Consider the following 18,727-nt stretch of genomic DNA (forward strand, 5'->3'; position numbering starts at 1 on the left):
CCAATTATCTGTTATAATAAAAAGTGCTTCTGTGAATATTTTTGAACATGTAGGCCCATTTCCTCTTGGTACTTTTCAGGGAATATGCCTAATAGTAGTATTACCAGGTCTAAAGTTATAAACAATTTAGTGGCTTTTGGTGCATAGTTCCAAAGTGATTTTCAGAATTGTTGATCCAGTTGATAGCTCCACCAACAGTGTGTACTTGTGTCTATTCTCCCTCAACATCTCCATGTTGTATACTTGGAGTACCATCTTTCATTTTCTTTTTGTTTGGTCGTCTTTGTTAATCTGATAGGGATGAGTAGCACCTCAAAGTTATTTTACTTTGTATTTCTTTTATCTTTACTGACTGATAACTCTTGGTAGTTTATAGCTTTCATTTCTTCTGTTTAAAATTTTTATTTTTTAAATTCTGAATTTAAATTCTAAAAAAAAGAGCATTTCCATAAATATAGCAGAACACAAAAAAGGGATTCTACATGAAACCACACATGTCCGTTTGACACTACTTTGTTTACAAAGTATATTATAATAAATAGCATATATTACTTTCAAAACTGGCTGGTTTCTCTGTGCTTTATTTTGAACTTCTGTTCTTTTCTGTGCATTAAAAAAGGTTGCATGCCCTTCAGTTTTGTTTCGCATCATTTTTGCTAATCTCTTTCCCCAAAATTTAAAACTGAGAGGAGAGGACAGGAATATTCCAACAAATTAAGCTAATAACACAGTAGCCATTTCCAAAATTGTATGTCTCTTCATCATTTATCCATAACTTCTCTGTCAGGAAATGGGCAATATGCTTCTTCTTTTTCTTATAGGGTTTTGATGGTTTTCTTGTGTTGTATTGAACTAAACTGAGCAGCTTTCTGCTTTTTAAAAAATTGGTAGGGGTAGCTAGGTGGCAGTGGATAAAGCACTAGCCCTGGATTCAGGAGGCCCTGAGTTCAAATCCGGCCTCAGACACTTGACACTAACTGTGTGACCCTTGGCAAGTCACTTAATCTTTATTGCCCTGCCCCCCCCCCCCAAAATCAGTCTTTAGGGTTGATACCCTTTTAGATACTTGCTGGAGTGGAGGGGACAATTGGTTCTTCTATAACCTTTCACATTTCCATCTGAATAAGAAGTTTTTCCCTAATGTACTTCTTTTTGGGGGGTGGGGTGGGGGTGGGGCCATGAGGGTTAAGTGACTTGCTCCAGGTCACATAGCTAGTAAATGTCAAATGTCTGAGGTTGCATTTGAACTTAGGTCCTCCTGAATCCAGGGCCAGTGCTTTATCCACTGCACCACCTAGCTGCCCCCTTCCCTAATGTACTTTTTTTTTTTTTTTAGTGAGGCAATTGGGGTTAAGTGACTTGCCCAGGGTCACACAGCTAGTAAGTGTTAAATGTCTGAGGCCGGATTTGAACTCAGGTCCTCCTGACTCCAGGGCCAGTGCTCTATCCACTGCTCCACCTAGCTGCCCCCCCTAATGTACCTTTAACCTTGTTCCTCACACTGAATTTTTTTTTTTGGCACCTATATTAACTGGTACTATTTTGTATATGGTTATTTCTATATAAGCATGATCATCTCTTAGAATATAAATCATATGAGAGCAAGGACAGTGATTTACCTAAACCTTAGTTTAGTGCTCAGCATACTGTAGGCTCTGTGATTAATTTAAATGAAATTAGTGATTTTTACAGAGAAGAGAATAGTATCTGCTACCTACTTCTAGTCTTAAAAGAAACTGGTAGAGTTATGTCTTATAAGGCCTACCAGACTAAAAAGGCTTCTTTTCATGGCCCAGCTAATTTCGTTGGCAGCAAGATGAAATTTTCAGCTACCACAACTCTAGTTAGTAGACAATCTTCTAAATTTTAGAGAAGTTAAGACTTGCATATGAGAGGAGAGGACCTAGTTGAGGAAATTACATGTGATGTTTGAAGTGCTGAGGTGTTCAGTGCCTGGCTCTATCCTAGGTATTGTTTGGATATGAATGAAGAAGACAGCAATCTCTTATAACTTCATGTGTGTTTTGTTCTTGGGCTTATTTATTTTTTTAATTAGTGGGCCAGATTAGGATCATAGCTCTAAAACTGAGAAGGAATTTAGGGACCAATTAGTCAAATTTCTTCATTTTATAAATGAGGAAATTGAGACCCAGAGAGGTTAAGTGACCTCCCCACTGCCCCACAGGTAATAAATGGTAAAGCAGAAATTAGAACAAAGGGGCTGTCACTTCCAGGTTCAGCTCTTGTTTCTGAAATAGACCTTTGCTTGATAAAACATACTATTGTTTTTAGTTCTGATTGTCTTATATAATGAAAAAAGTTATTATTTTTCTATTATATTAATAACTAATTATTAAATTAGGATTAAGGTTTTTCCCCCTTCATTTCCTACAAGGGACCGGCCCATGTAAACCAGCCAGTTGGTCTCTGAAGATGATAGATGATAGATGATAGATGAGATTGCCCAAATTCTCCTTAATCTGGGGCAGGACCCCATCCAACTAGAAGATTTTACTTCTGTTTAGAGTGTAAACAGAATGTAATCTAGGTGAATTCTTGGCCTTAGGAAATAAGTCCCTGTGAAAGGAGAGAAGGTTAGCACTCCCCTTGATAAGGATAGAAGAGATCCTAGTGGCCTTTACAATACATATACAGTTAAGGCATTGCCACCTACTCTGTGGCATCAAAATGAATGAGGAAATAAGTCCCTGTCTTTGCTCCCCTCCATTGGGTTTAGGGTAAGGAGGCAGCTGAGTTGCATGATCAAGCCATGTTCTCAGCAGGAGCAGCTAAAAACTTTTAGCCCACCTTCTCATTAATATGTCCACTCCCTCACTGACTGTTCACCAATCAAAGTTGATCTTCACCTGTCAAGGACTCCTTCTTTTCCAAAGGCATTATAGCATTTCAGAGATTTCAGTGATTTTGTCTTTGGTTATGGATCAAAACCATTGACCATCAATTTATTGATCACCAGCTAGCCTAATTAATAAATTGATTATTAATTACCCAGAAACTCTGGTTCTTGGGCTGTTCATCTCAATAGAAGGGGTTATTTTTCAGCCATTTTGTTATATTTTTTTCCTTGAGGAGATGTACAAAATATTGTGACATTAAAAAAAAAAAACTATCTCAGAGAAAGTCAAAGATTAAAGTCTTCAATTGATTCCACATTTCTGTATGGTAAAGAATAAATACTTTATAAATGTTCCTCTTAAAAGAAAATATGCACAGCCACTAAAGGCCATTTCATTCAGAGTGAGGTGTGAGAAATTCCTCCCAGTTGGCCCCAGAGTCTCCAAGGCGGGTGGGGACTGAAGACAGAGCATCATGGACTGAGATGGCGCTGAGAGGAGATCCTGGTGGGAAGTTCATGCATTTAACTAAGAATTTTCACTCACAGTGTTCTTGTCAGGGTATATTAATAGAGAGCTGACGTGTCTTTTTTTTCCCCATTAAGAAATTGAATTTAATTAACATTTGCCTATCTTAAACAATATTTAAAATGCTCTGAAATAGTTACTGTCCTTTTCTCAATCATATGAAAAACCAATCATTTTTACATGGCATTTGTAAGGAGTTACAGAAATTGATGATAAATGTCAGTCATGGTGGGGGGGGGGGGAGGTCTGTTCAATACAAGCACCTTAAAGGTAATATTCCAGAAGATGACTGCTCCAGAAGATGGCTTTCTTGCCATGGGCCCATTTGGAGAAGAGTAACCTTGGAGTACCATCTTTCATTCTGTACATAGAGTCTAGGGCTAGTATTTGCCAATATCATATGTGTACGCTTTCTTTGTTCTTTTTTTCCCATTTTCTCTCTACTACTACTGTCTGTTAGTATTGCAGCTTAATAGTGTCTGATATAGTTGAATCAGCGCAGAATTGGAGTACTTCAGTAAGGTAGTCTAAATGTTTTTGTTTTTGTTTTTTGGTGGGGCAATGGGGGTTAAGTGACTTGCCCAGGGTCACACAGCTAGTAATTGTCAAGTGTCTGAGGCTGGATTTGAACTCAGGTACTCCTGAATCCAGGGCCAGCGCTTTAACCACTGCGCCATCTAGCTGTCCCCAAGGTAGTCTAAATGAAGAGGTTTAGTCTGCCTTAGGAACTGGCTAGGATATTCTACCTTGGTGGGGTATGATCATGCTTACTCTGTGGGATCTGCTTATGAGACTGTTCTTATAAATTTGATCATTACAGGGAAACCCCTCATCTCCATCTCCCTCCAACATCCGTGTTGGAGGGATGATGATAGTAGGGTGGGAGGAGAGGGATCAGCTAGAGAACATTTTTTACTTTTCCTTGAGTTTTGTGACTTTTAGATTCCCCCCTAGTGATTTATATGTAATATGTGTTATTTTTCATAAAAATAAACTTAAACATAAACTTAAGTTTTCACTTTTAGAAAGGTGGGTTTTTCCCCCAGTGCCCTAGGTTATAGGGCTATTAAGGAAATGACCAGATCTTGTCTTAGTGTATTTTCAGACCATACACAAAAAAGATGGCTTTCTAATTTGTAAATTAATTTTTTGCCCAGTGATTTAATTTGTGTAGCAAATAGGAGCTCTTAGCTTATATTGTTGAACTGTGCTATCTTCTCAACTGGACCTAATAGATGACAGCTGAGGAAATACATTCCTAAGGCAATTGGAATACTTTTTCACAGTAAGATTGGAGGTTAGGCCTGAATTTAGTGGCTTCTGAATGTTTATTTTTACAAATACATTTATTGCAACTGAGAATTTTTGGCCTTGATCTTACTGGTTTAAAAAAAAAGATTCCCCTTTCTGTAGGCAGAACTAGATGGGAAAATATTTCTCTTCAGATTTAGCATCAACATTTTGCAAATTAGAACAAGGTCAATATCTCTGGACCTCTGAGCCTGGTAGAATAATCCAATCTGTTGTTTTAAGTCTGTTTCATTTCAGTTGAGTGACGATAATGAAAGAAGTTTCTTTAGAACTGAGTTATCCAACAATGGTTCTTATAATTGGTTTTAGTGATGGCTTTTAGTTCATAATAGGGGTCAGATATTGATCTCAGTAAAATAAAACTTTGTCCGTGGATCATTAAATCATTTATTCAGTGCTAGCATCAATATGGGTTATTACTTAACTTGTCATTGTTATAGTGAAAATTTCCTGTGAAATCATTTACTGCTCTATGGGATTTTTAACTGTGCTAATTAATATGATTATTGGTAATTAAAGTTATTTCCTTTGTAATTAAATATCTAAAAAGGCTTTGGGGATCTTATGCCTATGTCCATTAATCTGTCATTTACCATAGTAATATCCACATGCCAGTATCAATTCAACCTTTCTAGACTCAATATCACTCACTCAAGTCTACAGGGAGAAGTATGTCCTATTACTGAAAACAAAAAACATTCAAGAAAAAGACAACCTACCTATGCAACAATCTGGGTTGGTCTCATGCTCCTTCGTGTTGTCAGGCATAATTTTGTGGTAAGAACATGCTTCTTAGGAGAAGGTTAAGAGGGAATTCTGCTTCTTGGATATAACTCATGTTGAAGGTCACTTTGTTTAATGTAGTTTGATACTTCAGAGATCTGTGACTTCATTAATGTGGAAACTGCCTCTGCCAATGCAGATCGGAATTTTAATTCCTTTTAGCAGACGTGGGCTTTCAGATACTTGACTCTTCATCACCTTGTGACCGTCTTTTATTTATGAACTTTTTTGAACTGGCCTTTAAATGATAGACAGAGACACTATTACCATGAGGATAAGCTTTCTTCCTAGAGTAGGAGAACCAGGAAAAATTTTCATGCCTGACATAGCCTTCAGGAATGCTGGTACCACAAAACATTGCAGTAGGATCTTCATATAGAACAGAAGTTTTTACCCTTTTTGGGGTCTTGGACCCCTTGGGCAGTCACTGAAGCCTGTGAAGCCCTTCTCAGAATCATATTTTTAAATGCTTGAAGTAATTTGGGATTACCAAGGAACATAATATTATAAAGCATAGAGTTATAAAGGAAACCAATTATTTTGAAATATAGTTATCAAAAGATTTTTTTCAAAACAAGTTTACTTACCTCATATTAATGACTCCTAGTATAAGATCTCATTTTGTTTTTGTGGGGCAATGGGGGTTAAGTGACTTGCCCAGGGTCACACAGCTAGTAAGTGTCAAGTGTCTGAGGCCGGATTTGAACTCAGGACCTCCTGAATCCAGGGCCAGTGCTCTATCCACTGTACCACCTAGCCGCCCCCATGGTCCCCTAACTTTTAATTTACTCTTTCTGTCCTCCAAGAAATGAATACCTAGGGGTGAGTTAACTGCTTATTTTTTTTTTAATATTTCTCTTCTGTATTTTTAACTCCATGTTTAAATGAAGCAACCCCACCTGCTTAACTGGCATGTCTTCCACAATCAGAGATCAGAATTTACCTCTAAGAACAGAAAATGGAATATGGAGCAGGAGATCTTAATGATTTTAAGGATAGGAGGTTAGAACCTGTAAAGAAACCTAAGGTGGAGAAAGACTGTGACCAAATGGGGGATGGGGTGATACTATTGCATCAACTGCTTTAGGCAGATGGAGATTTATGGAGAGGCAAGGGGAAAATCTGTTCCAGATATGGAGGAGATGGATTGGCTAAAAGCACTAAGATCACGAAAGGCTTAATGAAAATGAGGGATGGAGAATTATCTAGCTCTGATGTACTGTGAGTCTCTGATCAAAACATTGTTTCATGAAATCACAATTTCATCCTATCTCATGGGTCCCCCCCAAAAATCCTCCTTAAGAAAGTTGTTCCCTTTTATGCAAGGAGAACTATAGCATAACCTGTAGCTCAAGATGAGAGGGACTACTTAATTTACTTTTAATTTTAAAAACTTATTAGGGGGGCAGCTAGGTGGTGCAGTGGATAAAGCTCCGGCCCTGGATTCAGGAGGACCTGAGTTCAAATCCGGCCTCAGACACTTGACACTCACTAGCTTTGTGACCCTGGGCAAGTCACTTAACCCCCATTGTCCCACAAAAAAAAAGCAAAAAAAACCCAACCCACAAACTTATTAGGATTTGCAAAGGCCATGAGGGGACAGGGTTGAATCAGTTCAATAACATTTCCCATCTCTGAAGGCTCACAACCCTCTCTTTGAAAACAAAGTTCTAACTTTAGGCAAATATCATTAGGAAAAATGTTTCTTATAAGGCCTAGTTTGCTCACACGAACCTTTTTGGAAAACTTTGTTCATCATTTTCCACTATGAAAACCCAGAGTTGTATAGAGTTGAGAAGTTCTCATGTCACCTTTACTTAAAGATAGCTATCTTTGGTGGGTTTATAGAGTCATCTTGGGCTACTTGTTCCTTTTTTGCCCCTCATAGCAGTGCTACTGGAGCTATCTCTACTGCAATGTTGTCCAGTGTTATTGTATTGAAAATGGAGTTTTGACACACACTGACAGACTACTGGGAAACAGATTTGGGACAAGTAATATGTAGGCTGGGATGGCAGCTTCCGTAACATCATTTTTGGGGTGGGGGGTGGGGGCAGGGCAATGAAGGTTAAGTGACTTGCTCAGGGTCACACAGCTAGTGTCAAGTTTCTAAGGCCAGATTTGAACTCAGGTCCTCCTGAATCCAGGGTCAGTGCTTTACCCACTGCACTACCTAGCTACCCCCTTCCCTTACTTCAAGAGCTACTCAACCCCAAGGATCACAGCCACTGGGCCTGTAATTTCATTGATGTAAGGAACTCCCAGATGAGGAAGTCAGCAACTCTTCTGCAACTTACAGTCAGAGAATTGGCTCCAACACTTCCTAAATGACCTACCCAGGATTACACAGCCCATATGTGTCAGTGACAGGACTTGAACTCTAGTCTTCCTGGCTGCAAGGCCAGATCTCCATATGCCCTAGTGACTTCACAAGAGTGACTTCAAGACAGAAAGCTGTTCAGAAACTAAAGGTTCTTAAGTGCTGTATAGTGAAGAGGAGGCTGATATTACTTCAGCTGCTGAGCCCCTCCTGGAAGCTAGATCTGGGTTACCATATAAGATCATATATACAAAGAACTTTGCAAATCATAACATCTTCTATAAATGCTAGCTGCTATTATTCTTAGCAAATTACTTTGCTGTCACTCCATTTGGTTAATACACCTGACAACTGGTTTCTGACATTTCTGTGGCTCTCTCCCTAACCACTTAACCAAAAGACAAGTGTACTCTAGCTTGGAGTGCTGCCAAATTCTTGGTCCCGGGCCCTTTCCTATTCCTGTTTATATAATCTCTCAGCAACCTCATCAGAACTTGTTAATGACCCTTTGTATTCAAGTCATGGCCAGGTCTATCCCAGTTGCTCCATATTCCAGGATCAAATGTAAAAGCCTCTGTCTGACATTTGAAATCTCCACAACCTGGCCCTTTCTTATGCTTCTGGGCTTTTTATGCTTTATTCCCCTCCATGCGCTCTTCTGTCCAGCTAAATTGGCCTACTCACACACTTTCCGTCTCCCAAGTCAGCATATGTGCATTGGCTGTCCCCCCCCCCCCCATGCCTGGAATGTTTCTCCTCATTTCCAGCTGCTAGCTTCCTTGGTAGGACTTAGCTCAGATTCCCAGTTCTGAAGGAGGTCGTCTTCTCCCTTCCTTCTCCATCCCCTCCCTCCATTCTCACTGTGTGTATCTTGTGCATATGTAGTTATTTGTTTCTCCCAGGAGAATGTGAGATTCTTGAGAGCAGGAACCTGGTTTTGCCTTTCTTTGTGTCTCCCAATTCTTTGCATAGCACCTGCACATAATAAGAGCTTAATAAATGCTTGCTGACTATGTTCAGTAATCCTTTCTTCATTCCTATCCGCCTTATGTGGTTTCTCTTGTAGCATGGAGCAGTGGAAGGATCAGAAGACCTCAGTTTAAGTTCCCACTCCAACACTTGGTAGCTATGTAAATGTGGCTGTGTCACCTTGATTCCTCTGAGCCTTGAATCCTGCCTGTAAAATGGAAATAACCACAACCACCACAACAACGTACTTTAAGGTTTTACAAATGTTTTACATACCTCATCTCAAAGCCAAATTAAATTGTAATAGTGGCAGGCTCTGTGTCTCATTCACTGTATCCCCCACAGAATAGGGCTCTGCAGATGTTCAGTACTAAGTAAATTTCTGCTACATGTTGAATGAAGCCATGTGGCTCCCCAGAGCTGTTTTGGCCAGGGACTCTGACATGGGAAGTGTGTTCATAGGATGGTAGATAACTAGAAAGGACCTTAGAGTCCCTAAGTGCTACACTCTCATTTTACAGATGAGGAAACTGAGGCCCAGACATGTTAAGTGACTTGACCTTTCCCAGATAGGGTCAGAGGCAGGGTTTGGATCTGGGTTTTCTGACTCCACAGGCAGGGTCTTTGTTTCCACTGTCCCCATGTTGTATCACTTGCCTTAAAGGCTTCAGTTTCCCTTAGGTGGTCTCTAAGTGGTCTTCCATTGCTTATGAGTTACCTTGTTTCAGGTTACTTCCACAAATACATAGACAGCCTATAGTTTTCTGCTATTCAAATGTGAATAGCGGAAGGGAGAGACTAAAGACAGATTTCCACACACAAGAAAACATAGCCTTTGCTTTACATTATAAAACAATTAAATGCCGTTAGTGGTTGTATTATCTCTTTCTCACTCCCCTCCCCCCATTAGGGTACCCCCTGATCGCATAACTTTTTTCATATTGCTAATTATCAGACATATTGTCTCTAAACAATGGTTGCCTCCTTCCCATCTGCTTTATCTAGCAGCAGTATACAGGCGTTCTGGACATCATAGCCTTTTCAGTGGGAATAAGATGATATCGCAAACAAAAGATAATGGCTTCGCTGCGGAATTAAGCAGGAGTAAGCAATGAAACTGGCTAATGAGAGAAGTCATATTGAAATGCAAATATGGGTAGTTAACCGGTACATACAGATCATTAGCGATAGACAGATTTACAAATATGTACAGACTATTAGTGATAGAGTATAGTTTACATATATGTGTGTGTATACATGTGTGTACATATCCATACACATATATAGAGTGAGGCATCATTAACTTGGTGTAATTAGAAGGAAGTCCAGTTGAAATCAGTAAAGTTGGAATTATATAATATGTGAAAAGAGATATTTTAAAATTGGTTTGAGCATGAGGTAATTGGCGCATCTTGCTTCTGAAGTGTTTCCAAATAGAATCATAGAAGAGAACGTTATTGTTCAAAGGGCACTTTAGGGCACTTGGTTCTGCCTCTCCCCAGTACTATAGTCCCTGTCTTAAGGAACCCTGAGAAAACATTGTCCATCTTCTGTTTGTCCATTTTTAATGATTCACAGCTCATGACCTACCAAAGTAGCCTGGGACATTTTCAGACTGATTTGATGATTAGAAAATGTTTATTTTGTGCTGAAATCTGCCTCCCTGGAATCGAGAATAATGATCACATTTTCACTAAGTCTAATAAATCTTCACAAACTTTAACATGCTGTATCAATGTGAGTAATTGTTATAGGTTTTTGGGTTTTTTTTTGGTGGCCCAAGGTCACACAGCTAGTAAGTGTCAAGTTTCTGAGGCTGGATTTGAACTCAGGTCCTCCTGAATCCAGGGCCAGTGCTTCATCCACTGTGCCACCTAGCTGCCCCCAATTGTTATAGTTCTACAGGTGAATTATCAGTTCCTTCAATCAGTTCTCCCACAATGGCTTTGTCATCATTTGGATTCTGCCTTTGTCAGTCTATCTCTTGCACGTGGCCCAGACTCTAGAGTCAGAAAAACTGGGTTCATATCTTGTCTCTGACTACTATCACTCATGTTACCTTGAGCAAGTCACTTAATTTGGGGACCATAATGGCGATACTGCGTAACCAGGGCAGAGGAACAAAGGGACCCAAGGACGATCATCTCTCTTGATGTGGGTATTTTCTTTGGGATAAAATATGAATTCCTTATTCTGGCGTTTAAAGCACACCAGAATTTTGTTACCTCAAAACTACTTTTCAGCCCCTTTCACATCATTTCTGTTGATTTGCTCTATGTACCAACCGGGTGAACTAGCCTGTGTTCCTTAACCTGGAAGTGACATCTCCAGGCCATCCCTGGAATGTACTCCTTCAGTGACTCCCCTGTTTTTAGCAAACCCTTTCTTCACAAATAGTGCTAAGGTGAACTACTTTACTCCAGCTCTACTAGGATATCAAGTGCCAGACTGCCAACTGGGGTAGGGAGGATGAAGGCAGTTCCTTTGGATTCCTGTCCCAATTCTGAAGTTGTCAAGTCAACGAACAAGTGCTAGGCACTGTGTTCATGACCCCTGGTATCTAGCTAGGATATTGACATCTTCTTTGACATTGAATTCATCTGTGTTTGTTAAGCACCTGCTACATGCATGAGAGCTTCCAAGGGCTGATGGTATATGGGTGGGAAATGGCAATCCCTGCCTTCAGAGTTCATAGTTTAATGGAGCAGCATGGTGCAGGGGGAAGTGTTGTTCTTGGGAGAAGGAGATCTAAATTTCAGCCCTATCTCTGCCACGGACAAGCTGTGTCATCCTGGGTGTTACTTCATCTCTGTAAATCTCAGTTTCATCTCTAAAAGGAGAGGGTTGTATTAGATAAATCTCTAAAGGTGCCTATTAACTTTAACAATCCTTGAAACATGTACAGGAATAGGAGAATATGATAATGGCGAAAGAGAGGTTATTTTCAGTTGGGAGGAATGGGTAGTCAGATTTGGGCAAGTTTCATGGAGTAAGTAGAACTTGGGCTGAGTCTGAAAGGAATAAAAGTATTTCACCTCTCAGACATATAGGACTGAACTCCAGGCAGCTTCCAGTATTGAGATGGGAGAATGTGGATGAGAGATCATTAGGAGGACAGTTTGACTGTCTGTCTGTCTCCCCTGCCTGGACTCTACTCCCTACTCACCTGCCTCTTTGAGTCTCTGTTTTCCTTCAAGACTCAGATTAAAGTACTAGCTGATGAAGCCTTTCCTGATCTTCATTTTGTATGTGTTACTTATATATCTCTAAATGTATATGTTATTTCCGCTGTTAGGATCTATGCCTCTCTAGGGAATGGGCTACTTACCACTTTTGACTTTGTATCCACAGTACTTGACTCAGTGCCTGGTTTGTAATAAATACTTATTGATTGATTAAGTGAAAAATAACTGGGAAGGTCAGCTGGAACCAGAACATGGAGGTCCCCAGATGCCAGGTTAAGTTTGTATTTTATGTTCTAGGCAATATGTAATGTGGAGCCACTGATGTTTTTTGAGTAGGGAAGTGATAAAATTAGGTCTCAGATGAATAGGAGGATTCTTTAGCAGCTTCTGGAGAAATAGATTGAACAGGAGAGAGACTAGAAGCAGGGAAACAGTACAACAGTCTAGGCTGTTACAGTTGTCTAGGCGAGAGATGGTGCGGTCCTGAACAAGATTGTGGAAGGGAGGGGACCGGAGAGAAAGATCCATCCATATAGCAGATCATTGGCAGAACTTGGTAACTTACCATGTGTGTTTATATGTTTGGAGTAGAGGAGTGAGAGGCAAACATGCTTGAGATTTTAAGTCTATGCATTTGTTAAGTTCATCATAAGTCAGGCTTATGATTTCAGTCCTCTTTTACTCCCATTAAAAAAGAAAAATCTATTAAAATGTACAGTATATCAAAACAGTACTTCCCGGATTTAAGTGATCAGGTTCCGCATTTTTATGTATTTGGATGAGGATCATGGTCTGAACACACTTGGCTTTGAGATGGCTTTGGCCCTTCTGTTCCTATTAGTATGTATCCTTTCCTTTCTGTCTCTCTCTCTGCCCCTGCTCCTTCTCTGACTGCTCCTTCACCTTCTATGCTTGACCTTACCATAGTATAGACCTAGAGACAACTGGAAAGACCTGCTGCTTGGGGAGCTGGAAGAGCAAGCTGGTTTCCTGCTGTCTTTGCGTACCTCTTTTGTATACACTGGTCCCTGAAAAGCTGTAGGTCAAATTTTATTTTAAATGCTTTTAGCAGAGCTATCAGTTCAAAGAAAGGCTATGGTAGGTAAGTTGTCTTGTTTAAATAGCCCTAATTTACCTTCCTGTAACTCCAGAGTGAATTTCATACAGACTGAATTTCCTTATGTATTTTTTTTGGGGGTTTCAGTGTGACTTAGGAAAGTACTTCACTGAATATGCTTTTATTTAGCATAATGGAATTTACGTAAATGCATTTTTATATTAATAGTTGCTAAATACAGTCAGCTCTTCTAGCAATGGAGATTCAAAAAAATGTGATTATAAAGTGCTCTGAAAAATACAAAGTGCTCTAGAAATATAAGTTGTTGTTATTTTTCCTATTAATAAACACAGATGGGCCATCAGTATTTCAGTCAGTCTTGCTTCCAAATGACTGTTCTATTTCATCATTTCCTTAGTTCTTTGCTTTTTCTTTCTTGTAACTTTATTGTCTGGAGACTAGAAACTAGCAGAAAAAGCCTTTCAAATTCAAACACTTCCCTCCTCCTTGGGAGGTTTGAAAGCAGTACTGCTACTGATGGGCTCTGAAGTAGGGATGCAAAGCCTTACAATGCCCCAGCCTCAGACTGGCCTTCTTGCCTTCTTTCCTGTTGCTCACACAGTGCCCCTTGTCTGAAACAGGCAACTATCTTCTGCCATTATTGCATTTCCTTTGTTCTTGATAGACATGGCTTCAGGCCTGCCTCCTTCATAAAACCATCTCCTCAGACCCAGGCGCTTAACCGGTTTTATGCTGTGGATTCTGATACAGGGTTGGGACATTTGGAGGAATTAAGGGACTATTAAGTTTAAACTGGCCCAACTAACTAAAGGAAGGACACTCATAAGAAGTAAGGGACATGGGGGGCAGCTAGGTGGTGCAGTGGATAAAGCACCAGCCTTTGATTCAAGAGGACCGGAGCTCAAATGTGACCACAGAACACTTGACACTAGTTTCTGTGACCCTGGGCAAGTCACTTAACCCTCATTGCCCTGCCAAAAAATCCCCACCAAAACATAAAGAAGTAAAGGACATAAGCCCATTAGGCATGGCTGCTGCCTGATCTAACTCCAGAAGTCAGGACCATTACCTCTCATTCAAGTTTTCCCCACCCCCAGAGGGCACTTTCCATAGTCAGGTGGTCAACCCATCTGTCCCTCCACAATCCATCTCTGTAAAGGCCTTTGGCCTCTCTCCAGTCAAGGAGAAAGGTATCTCAGAGAATATGTTGCCACTTCCTCTCCCCTTTAGGGAAAGTCTTTGACTTCCCTTTTGTCACTTTCTCTAAACACCCAAATAAAAGACTATTTATTCTAATTGGATTGTGTAATTCTTTAAAGAGGAATGACTAAGGACTGGCACCACCTATTTCCCCTGTGACATCCTTTGGCAGTTTGCTGAAGCCATCTTGGTGACCCTTCTCAAAACTGTGGTTTATTATGGAGGAGCTAATTAAATCTAAACAAAAGTACCAAAATTAAACAAAAACAAAACCGAGAACCAAAAAACTGACTTCATCAGACCTCAGGTTAAGAGTCTTTTAAGGCTGGGCATCAGTGGATATAAGAGCACTGAGCCCTGGATTCAGAAGGAGCCTGAGTTCAAATTCGACCCTCAGGACACTTGACACTTAATAGCTGTGTAACCCTGGGCAAGTCACTTAACCCTCAATGTCCTATCTTACCTTTCCAGCTACACTGTAACCTCTTGAAGGTAGGGAACAAGTCTTGATCCTTTTTGGGGCCTTGTTTGGGAGCACAAGTCTCTCCCAGAGGAGGTGCTTTTTAATAAATATATGTTGGAATTGAGCAGATGTTAAAATTTGGTAGCACTGAATTCCCAGAAGATAGAAGCACCCACATTGATGCACAAAAACATGTTGTAAATTCCACTGTCTCTCTTGTGAAGTTTGCATCAATGTGCCCTCACAATAGAAGTAACTGAAAGCTTGGTTTTATAATGAAAGTGCTTTTAGAGTCCAGATTTTAAAGTTGCCCAGGTATCTCTCTTATTTATGGAAGGTCTTCACTTACTTCTAAATCACAGTCACACTCAAAAGAGGCCTATAGAAGATTGCATGTACCTGGAAACAGAGGTGAATCAAAGTGGACAGTAATTGAAAGGGAGGAAAATGTAGAACATTTTAAAATTTAGCCTTAGTATCGATTTCATTTCAGCTTGAAATGAAAATGGACAATGTTGGGGAAGGGAACCCTGAAGCAAAATTACTTTGAAATTATACTTAAATTTGGCTTCATGGCTACCCAGTTGCTTCTTTTAATGATGAAACTTAACTTAAATATACCTTATATGGAGAGATACATTAGTATTTTTTAAATGAAGCATTCCCTAAGACAAGAGAATATTTTACTTCAGCGTTCTTGATTCTGTGCACTATCTCCAAAAGTGCATGGGTGGAGTTAAATTTATACATTAGTTTCATTTACAGAAAGAAGTATCTTACGATCCCAAATAATAATAGTGGTTTTACTCTGAGTAGAACTTGCTCTATGAAATAAACCTTGAATTTTATTCATTTAAAATGATACTCTTTGTGTGTCTACAAACAAGACAATCTTCCAGTCTCTATGTACTATCTCTCTTCAGAAATAATAAATCACAGTTTAAATTGTATTTTTCCTTTACTTTAAATTATAAGGCTAGCATTTACATGCTTCAAATCTGTACCATTTAAGAAACAGATTAATCCTTTTCCTGGTAACTTCTTCAAGAGACATTTTTTTTGTTCAAAATCATTCATCTGGATTATAGATTTCCCCTCAAACACTTAAAGTAGGAACTGATGTTTGAAAATTGATTGGAGTGCCTCAGGGAAGGCGCAGGGGAGGAAGGGAAGGTGGGATAAAATTTGGAATTCAAAACTATAATAAAAATATTTATTATTTTAAAAAAAGATAAATGTAGAAATTGTCTTGACTCTACAATAGAAATACACATTTTTTATATAGCTAAGGCATATGGGTTACATACATTAAAAACATGCTATAAAAATCCAAAAAAGAAAAGAAAAAAATTGATTGGATTAGTTACAACCTATAAAGCATGGTAACTCTTAATAACAATAGTAATAGAATAATTATGATATTATTATTGTTGCTGTTATTGCTATTATTGTTGTCATGGATGATGTAATGATTCCTGGCCAACTCTAAACTGGCTTTTGTGGACTGCTTTCACCTCCCACCTGAATGCATACTGTAGCTACTGGAACCCTGGACTGTGATAGGTGAGCTTTCACTTTATTCAGAACTAGGGCATCTTGGCATTTCTTTGTTCAATTCCAAACCTGCTATTCCACAGTCCCTTCCCCAAACCACACCCCTCTTTTCAACACAACCCTCCCCTATATACACTTTCTTTTCTCTTTTTAGAATGTAACTTCCTCAAGGCAAGCACTGACTTGCTTCCTTTTGTATTCCCAGTTCACTCCTTGGTCTTTTCTTACCCCTCCCCCCCAGTTGTCTTCCTCCTCCTTCCCATCCAACCCCACTTCTGGCCTTCCAGCTCCCCAATTATGTTTTGTCTTTCCTTATTAGAATACTGAGCTCCTTGGAAGGTAGGACCTATCTTTGTTTTCCTCCTTCTTTTTTCTTCCCCAGTACTTAGTACTATGCCTGGCCTTTCATTCATTTGTGATTAAAAATTAACAAAGGGCTGCCTCTTGCATATGGGCATAAGGACAAGATGGTTGAATGAAAGACACATCTAAGACCAGTTCTCCTCCACTTCAAAACAGTAGAAAATGTACCAAATTAAGTAAAAGCCCCCATTGTCTAAAGAGGAGGAAGAAAAAATTCCTTTGAGGTAATCACCACTACCCCCAAAAGAATTCCAAGTAAGAGTTATTGGTGCCCCCTCCTTCTTTGGGCCCTGCATACCTGTAACACAACAGGTATCCAGCTCAGTGCTGTGGGTGCTGTACAGGAGCTACTAGACAGACATGGGACAAGGGGAGAAGGAGCAAGTGGAGTAGGCCCCTACTAAGGGGTTTTCTGTTTTTGTTCCTGGCTCCCTGCTCCCTCTCTGTGATTTTGTGTGCCATCCTACCATACCCTCAACTCTAGTCCTTCAGCTACAGGATCCTTGTGGTATCAGCTAGAGGGACAAGGAGAAGACTGAGTCAAACAACAGGTAGGATGAATGTCCCTTCTTCCCTACAAACAAGGGCCTTTGCTGTCGTATCAGCCTTTACATTACTTGCAGAACTTCCCTTGCGCAGCAATTCTATCAGACTCTTCCACTTAGCAAGTCAGTCAGCAATAATTTATTCAGTCACTATGCTAAATACTGGGGATACAAAAAAAAAAAAAGGCAAAAAAATGATGCCTGTCCTCATGGAGCTCACATTCTAATGGGAGAGATATAAAAGGCAAACAAAAATATATACTGAGTAAATGAGAAGTAATTCCTAAGTAAAATGGACTGCAGAAGGTAGGGTACTGAGAAAGGCTTTTTAAGAAGTTAGTATTTGAACTGCATCTTGTCTTGAAGGAGGCGGGGAAAAGCCAGGAGTTAGGCAGTGAGAAGGGACAAAAGTCCAAGGCCCAGCAGGGCAGCTGGAGAAAAAGGTACAGAGCTGGGCGATGGAGTGTGTGTGCAAATAGGCCAGTGGTTGTGGATGGTAGGGTCTGTGAAGGAGGGTACAATAGGAGAAGACTAGAAAGGAAGGGAGCAACCAGGTTGTAAAGGTCCCTAAAAGTCAAACAAATTTTATTTTTGATCCTGCAGTTAAGTGGGAACTGGTTTGAGTAGGGAGGTTGACACAGTTAGCTCTGCTTTTGGAAGATCATCTTGGCAGCTGAGTGAGTGGAGGAGGGATTGGGGTAGGGAGAGGTGATCTAAGGAGACCCAACAGAAGGTTTGGCCCCGGTCCAGCTGTGAGGTATACAGACTGCTTGGAAGAACTAAAGGCCAAGAAATCAAGAGTGTGAATCAGCTCTTAATGAAATCTCTGACAGAATCGATAGAAAGTGTGTGAAAGAAACTGGAAAAACTTACCAAAGCTATGGAAACCCAGCAAAAAGAATGGAGAAAATGGAATTCAAACATTCATACAATATAAGAAAAAAAATTACAGCAATATTAAAAGACTAGCAAAATTAGAAGACCATGTAAGATACCTATACTAAAGAAGCCACCTGAAAAACATAGTGTAGAAAGAGTAATCTAATAAAAATGGCTTGCTGAGGAATCATGTGGGTATGCAGTGGATAGAGCCCTGGGCCTGGAATCAGGAAAGACCCGAGGTATATTTGGCCACAAATATTATTAGCTGTATAACCTTGGAACAAGTCACTTAATCTGTCTGCCTTAGTTTCTATGAGACTAATTATTAGTAAGCAATATCTTGAGGGACCCAGATATCTCTCTTTCTTAGTTCTCCTGTCCCCTCCACTCAAAGGCAGCTCTCTTGAGAGAGTCTCTCAAATCTTATCTAGGTCAAACCCACCCAGACCCTAAGCTCACAAAAGCAGTCTTGGGTGGAGATAGTTCCTGTTGTCTACATAGCCCAAGTACTTTACTGATGAGATTAAACCACTCCTAGTTGAAAGGATTTTGCCCCTACCAGCTAGATTTGGGGCTCTTGAATCCTTTCTCTGATGTCATCCCTGGACTTCATCTTAATATAACCCACCTTCAAATCATGTCAACCAATTAGATTGATTGCTATGTGATGGCACCTCCTACAGTTAGAAGT

At 39.9% G+C, this 18,727-nt stretch overlaps 1 pseudogene; it reads left to right on the forward strand.

Moving 5' to 3' along the window:
* The first annotated feature begins 2,573 nt into the window (after nucleotides 1–2,573).
* LOC122733185 lies at nucleotides 2,574–2,694 on the forward strand (annotated as a pseudogene).
* Nucleotides 2,695–18,727: the final 16,033 nt, after the last annotated feature.

The sequence above is a fragment of the Dromiciops gliroides genome, chromosome 6 (genome assembly GCF_019393635.1).
Source record: "Dromiciops gliroides isolate mDroGli1 chromosome 6, mDroGli1.pri, whole genome shotgun sequence".
Classification (NCBI taxonomy): domain Eukaryota; kingdom Metazoa; phylum Chordata; class Mammalia; order Microbiotheria; family Microbiotheriidae; genus Dromiciops; species Dromiciops gliroides.